Source organism: Bombus impatiens, unplaced genomic scaffold, assembly GCF_000188095.3.
Source record: "Bombus impatiens unplaced genomic scaffold, BIMP_2.2 scf_0233, whole genome shotgun sequence".
Classification (NCBI taxonomy): domain Eukaryota; kingdom Metazoa; phylum Arthropoda; class Insecta; order Hymenoptera; family Apidae; genus Bombus; species Bombus impatiens.
Genome location: NT_176652.1, coordinates 24954 through 37069, shown reverse-complemented (window position 1 = coordinate 37069; position 12116 = coordinate 24954).

Below are 12116 nucleotides of genomic sequence, written 5' to 3'. Positions count from 1 at the left end.
GGCGGCTGGGTGGTGCGCGAAATTTCGCTAAATACGCGTACCTATTCTACGAAATACAAGCCAGTACCATATGGCACCGCTAGGCTCCGCCTCGGCTAAACCACTCGGGTATCGTTCATTCTGCCAACCGACCTGGTATTTACCGTGCCACGTATCCGCAAATATTTCAATCTTCGATCAATCATACGCGCGGAATACTCGCGACCCGACGCTGCGCGCTGCCGCCTACCTATCGTCGCCATGCTCGCCATACATCTTGTGGGGAAATTCGCCAGCGCGGATACGCTTTCGAAGAACGGGCGAAGAACAAACGGAACTTTATCGATTCAGCGGGAAATCGACGGAATCGCGTTCCGTTTCGAGAATTCGCGCAAATGCAATTTCCGCTTGTCTCGCCTTTTAACTCCGTCTATCCGTTTATTCGCGACGAGTTGTTCGTCCGAGATGCGCCGGTTCTCCTAAACGTTATTGGCAAACGTATTATACAGCTGCCTTCGAGAGAGCGCGTTTCGTCGTTTTCGCGAACGACGCTCGGTACGACGCTCCGTACGACGCGAGCCTGCCTTTAATCGGAGTCCGAAATTACGTGGAAGCTGGTAAATAGAGCGCCGGTGAAATGCCTGCTAAGCGATATGCATATGATAGTCGAATATGCGGTGGTAAGAATCCTTACTATCGCGGCAAACCGCACACGCCCTTGCGTCCCTTGTATCAGGTTCCGTCGAGGTGCGGCGTGGCACGACGCGGCGAACGACGCGCGGGTTAACCCAGTCGAGCCGAGGCTTTCCTCTTTCAGCCGGAGCGAGTGAGGCGAATTTCGTTGAGCTTTCGGAGAGCGCAGAGGGGCTTTCTCGTTACGAGAGATCGCGAAACGATTGGAATTTACCATGCGTTTCTTCGCCGTCTTTCGCGTCTTTCGACACTTTTTACCTCGAACGACGTTGCCCGCGATTACGTTATCGTTTGGCGTTTAATTACGACGCGACGCTGTCGGTGCCACCACTTTATCGTCGTATCGGGTAAGAAACTGGCGTTTGACTAATCCGATTGTCGATTACGAGATCGTGATCGAAAACGCGAACGAAACCTTGCCAACGCGCGTTATCCTACCTCTTTGCGACGCTCGCCGTTTGACCGAAAATCAGCAAAACGTCGCACGGTCGACCGCTTGCGAAATAAATGCCTGCCCCGTCGCCATTGCCCGTAATCCGTCGAGGTTCTCCGAGCTAGAAGAGAAATTTCCCTTACACCGTGGAAAAACCTACCGGTGATTCGGCTCGTCGAGGATAAAGAGGACGCCGGTTTTTTTTGTCACCGCATTAGGCGTTCGACCGTATATTTCGCAAATTACAACGGACCAGTTGTATCGCGATCCCGAAGCGAAGCGAGTGTTCGACGAACCGCGACGATACGATTTCCACGGCCATGGAAACCGCGGCAACACTCGGCACGCGCTGCCGACGATTACGATGACACGGCCTGCGAACCGACAGAAAATATAAGGCTGTCAGTCGCAAGCGTTTAGCTGTTTAAGCCTTGTGCCGTGCGCACGTGGCCACCCTCTGGAACGCGAGACCCAACCCGGTGGTCCCCTCGGTCGACCCAATGTAAGAAACAACGTTCCGCTCTGCGAAGCGGTATGATTAACTTTGGAACGAACGGTCGCTGGCTGCAACTAATGCCATTGTAACGTTCTTATCGATTGATTCGTACCGTAGCGCCTTTCCTCTTCCAGCGTTTGTTGTCTGCAATTCCGATGGTAATACCGAGTCACGTTTATACGTTTCTTTTAAACGTAATCCGCAACGCAACGATCCAACGTGTTTCGCGTACTCGCACGATAAAATCAACGACGAGCGATAAAACGGAATTGCGTTAAACTCGATTAAATCCGATGGCTGATACTCCAAATTTTCGTGTTACTCGGCGTAAGATACACGAGTACGACGTTGCGCGAGATGACAAGACCTCTGGATCGCACGACGGCGGACGAGTCCATAGCCCGTTGATAACGCTCCGATACGTCTCGAAACAAGACACGCCGCGCGGCTCCGAAATACTTTAGCAACTCGAAATTCCCATCGATCTCGAGACCAGCTTCGAGCGATCCGGCAGCATGCGTTTGGCACTGGGTAGGGGAGAGCAGGACGACGCGATGTCAGAATGCAAAATACACGGCGGCTGTTGTACGCGGTTGGAGGACGGTGGCCGGGGCCGAGTCGGGAGTCGCAGTTCGATTTACGATCGCTTGGAAGGTACCGCGACACCGCGATTCCAACTAGCAAATTTTACCGCGATGACCGCAGACACGGCGGCCGCGCGACGCGCGTTGCGTTAACGCTGCGGATCACGCGCACACGGTGGAATATAATACGCGGCTGTCGCTGGCAACGGTTTCAGCCTCTTTCGTGCCCGGTCAGATCGCGATCTTCTTATTATTCTCGCGTTCCGGCCGCCAAACTCTAAGCTAGATTTTCGCTAATCCCGTGTAATTTGTATCCAGCGTCGGTTTCCATCGCGCAAATTTACGACCGACCATCTATCGCGAACGTAACATCCAGTCCGCTCGAAACTCTTCTTCGACTTTGAAACGTTGCAGCTGATACACCGTAATTATTATTCGTTAACGTTTCCACTAATACGATTCAACCAAAGAGCATTAAATTCGGAAGCTCGATGGAGTTTCGTATACGCGTGATTCGAGTAGCAATAAAATGCAATTACCAGCAGCCTTTTGCGGTGCATCCTATTTTCCGTAATTCGAATATTCGAAATCACGTAGATGGAACAAGATCTTACGGTCGATCGTCGAATAGGAGAGAGAGAGAGAGAGAAAGAGAGAGAGAGCGGTAGAAAAAAAATGTCTTTCGGCGAAATACAGGTGGATATGCAAACGCTCTTACTGCCCGTTTAATTTTTCGTAGAGGCAAAAGCGGCTAGCACTTCGAAGGTAACGCGCCGGTGTAACGTTTGCCTCGGCCGGGCAAATTCTTTTGTACTTACAGATAAATGGCGCGTTCGATCGTGCCTTATTCGACGTTCGGGAAAGTTCGCCACGGCGTAAGAATCAACCAACGACCCATTTTGCTCGTTCGTTGGTATCGGGCGAACAAACGCTGGGTGAAACCTTTAAACGTTTTGTCTCGAGTCGCGAGTTGCTTTTAAAATACGGAGGAAAAAAGTGCGTATCGAAGGGCGCGTATCGCTATATTCGTCGCAACTCGGGTTTACTAAAATTCTCCAATCGACGTTTATCGTATAAATTTTGGATCGCGTATTCTCGTATTCCGTTACCCTCGACAAAGTTGTTTAATTCGAGGCAGACGTATATCGTGCGCGCGAATAATCCGCGTTGGTTGCCGTATCGCAACGGATTGCGTTGGAAAAGCCGCGAGTATACCGTTTCGCGCAACTTTCAGGTCGCGCGATTGGAAACTGTACACGTTGGAGAAAATTCTCTGTGAAATTTGCTTCGACAACTCGCTGTACCCTGTTCGGTTACGCGATGCGACAGCCGCTGTTAATTCACGCTTAGGAGGAACTCGGCACCGCGAGCTCCGCGTGCGACAGAAACGAAATTTAACGAAATAATGGAGCGTCGAACGAGCGAACGTATCATCGAACGGGAACGCGACGTAATTGCAAGACGATTCGTCATGGTGAAATTAACTCGGTCGAACGAGGGCGGCGGGTAAGCGTGAAATCAGTGATACCGGTGATCGTTGATGTCGACGCGCACACCAGAATTATCGTCATCGTCGTCATTCTCGATAATACGGGAATCGATCTAGTTCGATGCAAGGATCACCTCAGCGGGGTCATCCCTTTGACACGACGCTTATCGCGTGCAACGTGATTGACGCGTCAGGTCAACCGTTTCTACTGCGATTTCATGTTACCACTCTATCACTCCCGGCCAATGGCTTTCGTCGACGAAGCGCACCGATACACGTGCCTTGTTTACGCGCGCCTGCGAATACACCACTGTCATTAATATTTTTGCATGCCACATTGCCGTCCACATTTTTTATCGCGCGCCGAATAAAAGCAGCGACAGGATCGTCGCGATCGAAATTGGGTATTACGGCTAACGAACGACCGTTTCGTTGGTCGATTCGCTTTCGTCCGTCCGTTCGTCCGTCCGTCCGTCCGTCCGTCGCGTCGATTCGCAAAACCGAGCAAACGAACGAAAACGTTCTATCGCCTTTTCCGCATAAACGGAAACGCGTAGGACCACGCCTATGACCAGGCGTATACTTACGTCGATATACGTATATAGATACGTGTCATCGCTTTCCACCGCTTTCACCAACAAGTACCGCTTCCACCGTAAATAAACTCCAACTAACGTTGACCGTACCGAATCGATACCGTTTTTTCAACTTTCCTAAAGCAACGAGCGCGATATGTAAATGTCCGTGCAACTTGCACTCGCAACCTTCTTCGCGCCAAGCGGCGTAAGTTATACGAAACCGTTTGTTCGAAAGGAGTGCAGCGAATCCGCGAAAGTACGGTAAGAAGGCGTATCGGCTTCTTTGCACTCGGGGTTTTGAAACGCGACAGAGGGTAAGGAGAACGGGTCGATGGAAAATCGTGCAAAGTCAAGCGTCGAATTTTGGTCCGGGCGCCGGTTTGGTTCCGTCGTAAAGCGTATCGCGAAATTGAACAGGTTGAAACGAATTCTCGTAAGTTTAGCGTGGACCGAAGGGGGTTCGTAGAAGGTAGGACCGGGAAAATTTCGGGATAATTTACCAGGAAGAGAAAGAAACGGGCGTACGGGTGTACGGGCGTACGGGCGTACGGACGGCGGTAACGTGCAACCGCCGCGTATTTCGGTCTTGTTCCAACGAGAACGTGCGCCGCGTTAAACGAAGATATTTACGTTATACGTTGTCAAGGCGGACCGTGCACGCGAAAGAATCAACGACGAACGAAACGAGATGAAACGCACGAAGCGCGAGAGGCCGAATCGGCCGAAGCGAAGGAACGTTCGACGAGATCGTTACCGCCGGAAAAATTTATCATTTACCGATATTATCCGGCGCGGCAGAGGGACGGGGAAAAATATGTTTGAGCCCCGACGGAGCCACAGATAAGTGGCGTCCGATGCTGCAACACTCCACCGCGCGCTGGATACGTTTTCTCTCTTTTTTTTTTTTTATATCGGTCTCGCACGCCAATCTGTCCAGAGCCTCCGCAGCTTTTATTCGCGATATCGTAGATCGAAAAGATTAATGCAACGAGTTGGATTGAAATATTTTACAGCTATCTGTAAATCGCATCGAGAAGGACCAACCGGCGGGGATCTCGCGCGAAAAATTCACGCGAATCGCATCTACGTCGATCCGCTGTTTCGGAAATGTTCGCGGCGCCGACGCTTAAATTCTTCGCGCGCGATTTTCACTCGGCCGGGAGCGCTCGAACGCTACTTCGAGTATCGATCTTTGCGATTCTCGCGACTCGCTTTCGCTTCCGGTCGCCGACTACTCGCCCGAAACTGAATATCGTTTCACGGTCGTCGAATTTCCCCGACAGGTAATCCGACTCGTCGATTCGGCCGATAATTATCCGACAACGATAATAAACGAACGTTCGATTTCCTTACGAACGACGATAGCACCGGTTCTAACGAAGCTGGGTAAATTAACGGGCTGATACTCGTTTTTTCCCAGTTTGCACGGCAGCAAGATCGGATTCTACAAACCGTAGCTCGTCGACCTCGTCTTTAGGCTAAAGGGTTTACTCCGACGAGTTTCGCGCTGCCTTCGAAGCTTCGATTAAGGAGGCGTCGTTTAATTTTGGCGTCGCAAGCTTTTCAATCGGCTTTTCGTCAACCACGCGGCCCGAGACCGTCCAAATCGGCTCGCTTGGAAACCGATTTCTTACCCGAGACGGACAGACATCTTACCGGTCTTATTTGTCGTAATTCGTTGCACGGCCGTTCGATTTGCCCGTGAGGTGGAGGAGGAGGAAGAGGAGGAGGAGGAGGGAATAAACGCGTACCGGACGGGCAGTCGTTAGAGCGGTACGTGATGCAACTGGATCGCGCTCGCGGCGCTCGACCGGTCAACGATTAAGATGAAATTTTGTCAAGTGGCTGGAAATTCCAAATTCTGCCGTCGTAGTGCGGTCACGCTCGAAAACGAAGTCGGTTGGTCGGCGCCGGAGATGCGCGCGGAGTAATCGTAAGTCGCGACCGGGTCAACAGTTTCCCGCTGATGGTCGCGAGGAGGAGGCCCGTTCGCAGTGAACGATGAACGGTGAGCGGTTGGCGCGCAGTTAACGCGAGACGACGAAGGAAGGAGAAGAAAAACGAAGAGCAGAGGACATCGGTACGAGATGAATTCGCGCAGCGGGAACGTCTCAAGACGGGGGACGAAGTCGGAGAAATGGAAGGGCGGAAGAATAAATTGGGATTTGGAGAAGGTGAAACGCGAGAGAGGAAGGAGTGGAAGCGGAAGGAGGATCTGACGAATGTAAGACGTTAGAGGGACCACGGAGGGTATATTTCATGGAAGGTACAACGAGAGGAAGAGACAAAGAGAGGAAAGAGACAAAGAGAACGAGATTCCGTATATACGTCTAATCTCCTGCGACAGTTTTTGGATGGTTCGGTGCCGACCACCGTATCCTCGTTCGTTGTAACGTTGTCGAGCGATTCTTTCTCGACAGTAGGCAAACAGTGGACGCGCGTTTCCTCTCGTTTGCTCGATCGGGTGTACCAAGTAAACGAGTAAAACGACGTATAGGCACGTACGCGGAGAAGAAAAAGGCGAACGGAGCGAAGCACGAAATCGAGAGAAAGTACGCTTTCGACGTTCGTCGTTGTTTACTCGCGTCGCTTAATCGGTACGACATCCGTGTTCACGCGCGTATAATCGCGGAACGGACGAAGGGAAGAAACGTCGCGACGTGGTTGCACGGAGAACGATCGGAGCAACTCGTTCGTAAAGCCGTTGCATGGCTCTGGCGCAACTTGTCACGCCCCCTTCCCCTCTCCTCTCCCCCTTGACGAATTAATCACAGCCTAGGAATCCCTAGCAAAGATCCAGGAAGGCGTTAAGGTCTGCACGAGCGATTCCGCGATGGATCACAGCCTCGGATGTTATACTTAAGATCCTCGATTCGCGTAATCGCGTTACCTCCTGCCTAAGACGATTTTCCGAGACGTCACAGCCTCGAACGAAATTTCATATCTCGTAAAATTTGCAGTTCCGTGCGTCATCTCGCTTTCCTGCTCCTCGCGCGTTGCGTCGACCCGCTTAATCGTTCCTTTCCACGACACATTGTTGCGCCAATTTGCTACACGACTGCAACGTACAGCCGTATTTACCACTCCGACGTCGGTAAGAGGTGCAACATTGTATCTTCGGCAGAAACTTGGAACGTATTCGCGTTATTCGTCGTTATTAGATCAAATACCGAGGACCACTCTTACGACGAGGCTGAGTTAAGTCGAGATTCGAGGGCGAATTTCTCGTAACCAGCGGAGAAAGGTTTCGACCTCGTTTAAGAATCTCGCAGGAACCGAGCGTTCCAACTTGCGCGACTTTTCGATCAGCCGTGCGCCAACATCCTGGCCGATCGCTTCCGCTTTTACCTCGACGTGCCACCATCGGGCAAAGTCGATCACGGTTCGTCTACTCCCACTCGACGCTTGCCATTCGATCCAGGGATAGGGGGAGGGAAGGGGGTATTTTCGAGGTTCCCCGTCGAGGACGATCGTCGATAGAGGGGACGTCGATCCTTCTGCCGGCGTCGGAAAGAGGGTAAAATTCTTGAACCGAGTCGAGCACAGCTGGTCGTTTAACCACGTGACATACTGTTCGTGCTTGGCAAGCGGCTCTTCTTACCTTCCGGACGAAGAGGTTCCCCAAGAGAGGCTCCTTTCATCGTGATGGTAGATAGAGAGGCTTGGTCGCGTCGGTTCGCGAGGCAGGCCGTTGCTTCTTATCGTCCGATCGAACGCAGCTGTCGACCGCGGCACGTGCTCGCTGTTACTTGGCGTGGAACGTTAACCTTTTATCGATTCGCGATGCGTAAATGCATCGTTGTCACACCGACACCGAGTAAAGCTGCAACGTAAATAGAGCATACGATACTCAGCCCCCCAACCTCTAACCCCTTTCTCCCGTTATAAGCGCGTTCGCGTTGCGATCGTGTCCGAGCAATCGTTCGCCGGTTCCGTTTGCGGCGTACGTTATACCGAGACGTCCCGTGGCCAGCTGTTCGACGAACAACGCGTCTCCTTACCCCGATTCCTCGACTCGTATCGAGAACGAGCAACCTGAAACTAGCTCACCGCGAGAAACGCACGCGTATCGTCAACCGTATTCTTGCGTCGGCCGACCTTTTCCGTAATGAAAAATCTTGGCCAAGCGGAAACGAATAAAACGCCGCTTTTATCATAGCCAGGTTACTCGCGAGAGCCGCGAGTAATCAGGCAACTTTGCAATTTCACGAGTTCCGGGTCGGCGTCGGTCGACCGGATATCGTTCCAAGGAAGACAGACCCCTAATCGATAAACGAAAATCCTCGTAATTAACTCTTTTAACGTGTACAGCGTTATACCGTGGAAAACGGTTTGCCGGGCTGCGTAATCCGCTTGTTTTATTTTTTCGTCGCAGTTGAATCAACCTCGGCTCGACGGTTACGTAACGAGTAGTTTACTTCTCTAGTCGGGGATTAAGAGCCGGATCTGCCGCGCAATGCCTTGCAAGTGATATATATCACCGTGCTAAACGCCGAGTATTCGTTTTATCCTCGTTATCGTTCGGCGGACGACCGGTTGGTCGAACGCGAAGCGGACCACGTACTGCGAGCACCGAAAGAAGAATTTAAACAGCCGAGCCCGATCGTGATATTCGATTAGAACGTCTTTAATAACGCGGGTAAAAATGATCGCTACGATCGGCGAGGCAGCCTCGTCTCGCGCGGAACGCTCAGGGCCGCGATATTTATACAAGCGAAATGAAATTTTTAATAAACACAGGGCATCCAGCGCGCGGACGGGGAATTTATAGCGCGGCGCGGTGCAATCAGAGGAAGGAAGAAAACGCGAGGGAAATGACAAAGAGGGAAAAGAACGGTAGCAGAGCGGACTCGTGGCCAAAGTTACCGGACAAGCCCGCGCCGAGAATTATTTTATTCGTTTTAGTCGGATCGTTTCTGCTCGGATTATTAATATTATGGGCAGACGCGTTCGGAAAGAATTCCGGCAGAGAATAGCAACGATCTAAATAGAAATCTCCGAGTCGGCTGAGTAATCGCTGACGTTTTTACATCGCTCGGCCGGCCGGCAGTCGAAGGATTAATTTTTGCGGAACGGGCAGCGGCGCATGGTCGAAACGTTCGGCGCCACGCGTTTTAATCGCGTCGATTTCATACAGTTTAGTCGACAACCATTGGTTATTCGGGCGCGACGCGCGCGATGCTATTACGTTCATTTGCCCAAGGCAAAGTTATTCTTCTGTTTTTTTCCGACCGACCGACCGATCCATCGATCGATCGGCCGTATTTACGCGAGCCACGTTCGTTCGCGTCTCCGTGAATGTTTCAATCCTCGAACGATGTCGAACGATGTCGAACGATGTCGAAGGACCGATGTATGCCCCGTTTTCGCCACAGACTTTTAACAGAGCGACGATTATCGTGGCTCACCGAACGAAATGTTACGCCGCGTAACGCAGGCATTTAAGGAGTAGACGAGCCGTACTCGTACACCCTGCCCGTTGCTCTTAGCAAGCCTTATTTCCGTGAGACGGTACAGCCGGCCTCCGTTCACTATGGAAAATTTACGAGAACGCTCGCCGAGCTTTCGGAGCGCGCGCCCCCAATTCGTCGATCTTCGTCGTTGTCGAATTAAAATTGCACCGCGCCTAACGTACTTCTTCCCCTCTGGCTTCTCCGATATACGTACCCGCTCTCCAGGCTCATACGTTCAAAGATCCTTTGCTTCGTTCCGTTTCCTCTGCTCTCGCTTTCTCTCGCGGAATTTTTGAAGCAAAGCAAGCGAGGATTGCACGCGCGCGAACAACTGCGACAGCAGCTCGAACGCTGGTCCCGGTATTTATCGCCACCGGAGCAAAGGCACGAGAATTTGGAAGTTTAAGCGCAGAACGAGCGCTGGTGGAAGGATACTCGACGACTAACGCGAAACAGCGGAGACCGTTTGACAAGGATTAAAGTTAACGGGATCGAGGTGGGATCGTTCCGCGGCTCGCGATCGTCCTCCGATTAAATACGAGCCCGACCGAGAGAGGCAACCGGATTTCCGATCCTCGAGACCAATGAGATCGATGATGAAACCATCGTGAAATAAAGGGACACGCCGCGTCGCGTCGTAGCCGACGGACGGACCGGATCGTCCATCCAGAAAACGAGAAACCCGAGGAAAAGGAATTATCCGTGTTGGTGTTAGATCGCGTCCTCGTCGCTTCGCTTATCGTTGGACACACGCTGATCGAACAACGACGCCCTTTCACGGATCCCTCGTGTTTTTCCTCTCTTTCGGTTTCGCGGTCCGCGGAGAAACACGTCGACCAACGCGAATCTCGACTCGTGGTATAACGTTGGTTCGTCTGCCCGGCCTTTGACGCTGGTCGCGAAAGCGAATCGATACCTCGTCGATCGACGCGTGGCGGCGATACGCGTTGCTCTCGTCCCCCTGAGACGCGTAATTAAGAACGACGATCGAAGAACGACGGAGAATCGACGGACGAGGAGGCGGATTAATTCGTTGGATATCGTGGAGCCGGCGATTATCGCGTACCGATTAATAACTGCGACCCTCTTCTCCGGAGTTCGTGGGTTACGACGTTTAGTCGCGATATTAACGTACCTCCAAAGATTACAGACGTAAGCCTGCTTCGTTCGCTTTATCGCGACTCTTCTTACGAACGCACGAACTTCTCCTCACGATCTCCATCGAACGCACCCCTGCGATATTTAATCGCACGGGGGACGAGGATCGTACGAGTGCTCCTCTTTCCCTTATTTCATGACCGATCTCCCTTGAGCGATACTCGACGTCGTTCGAGTCAAGTACCTTCGGCTTTGTATCAAAGTCGGCTATCGCGTCGTTCCGTGTCGCGGCATTTTCCATCCTAAAGGGATTCTTCGTTTCACATCGTAACACGTCCTACGACGCGTTATATGGTCGTAAGAACGACGAAACCAAGATCCAACCTTTTTATACTTATTCGTATCTAGATCTCGAGTCGGTTATTAATCGTCCGGCGGCACACAGCGCTATTATCTCCGAACCGAGAGAACAACGTCGAAAGAAACGGCGCAGCCGGCCGTTCTCACGAAACTCGCTCGCTTCGAGAATCCCGTGGCTCTCTTTTTCGTCCGCGGTCACCCTTTGTCCGCGAATTGGCATTAAACCGCGCCCCGATCTGTGCGCAGATCGTGTTCCACTGCGAACACTGTAAAGAGCAATTGTACGTCGAGTCGTTGTACGGAAGTCGTTATCCCGTGGGTTACATTATCGCAGCCCGTGGTTTTCGCAGCCCGTGGTTTCCGTATACTCGCCATATAGCGAGCCGCGTTAATTCCAATTTATTCGCCCTTTCGAAACGTGGCCCGAAACTTGATCCGTCTTACGTTCGTCAGTCCGTATCCTCGATACGACGAAATCGATCGACGTATTCCACGTATTCGTCTCTTTTAAACCGCCAAAGTACGACTCTCCGATCCTTTATCATTTATTATATATCCTATGTTTTATCGTTCTTGCATTGTTTTGTTCCTCGACGTTGCTCTAATCGGATCACAGATGTAAAGTATTGGATAATCGATTCGAGGCAATGGGACCTCGAGCGACAGGCGTCGTATCTCCAAGGACAACCATGCCCGGACAGTGCCACGGTTACGAGCGCGAAGCCTTTTAATCGTCTTTCGCTCGTAATACGCGCTCGTACGCGCGCATTACGCCGATCCCGACACCGATCTCGATCGATCGCGAGATCGCCAAGTTAACGCTTAAAGCGACCTTCCAATCGCTACGTTCGGATCGCGTCGCGCAGGTACCGCAGTCGAGGTTGTTGACACCTCCTCCTTCGCTCGGCTCGTCGTTTCTTGCTGGATCGCGAGAGAAAAGGGCTGATATCCGT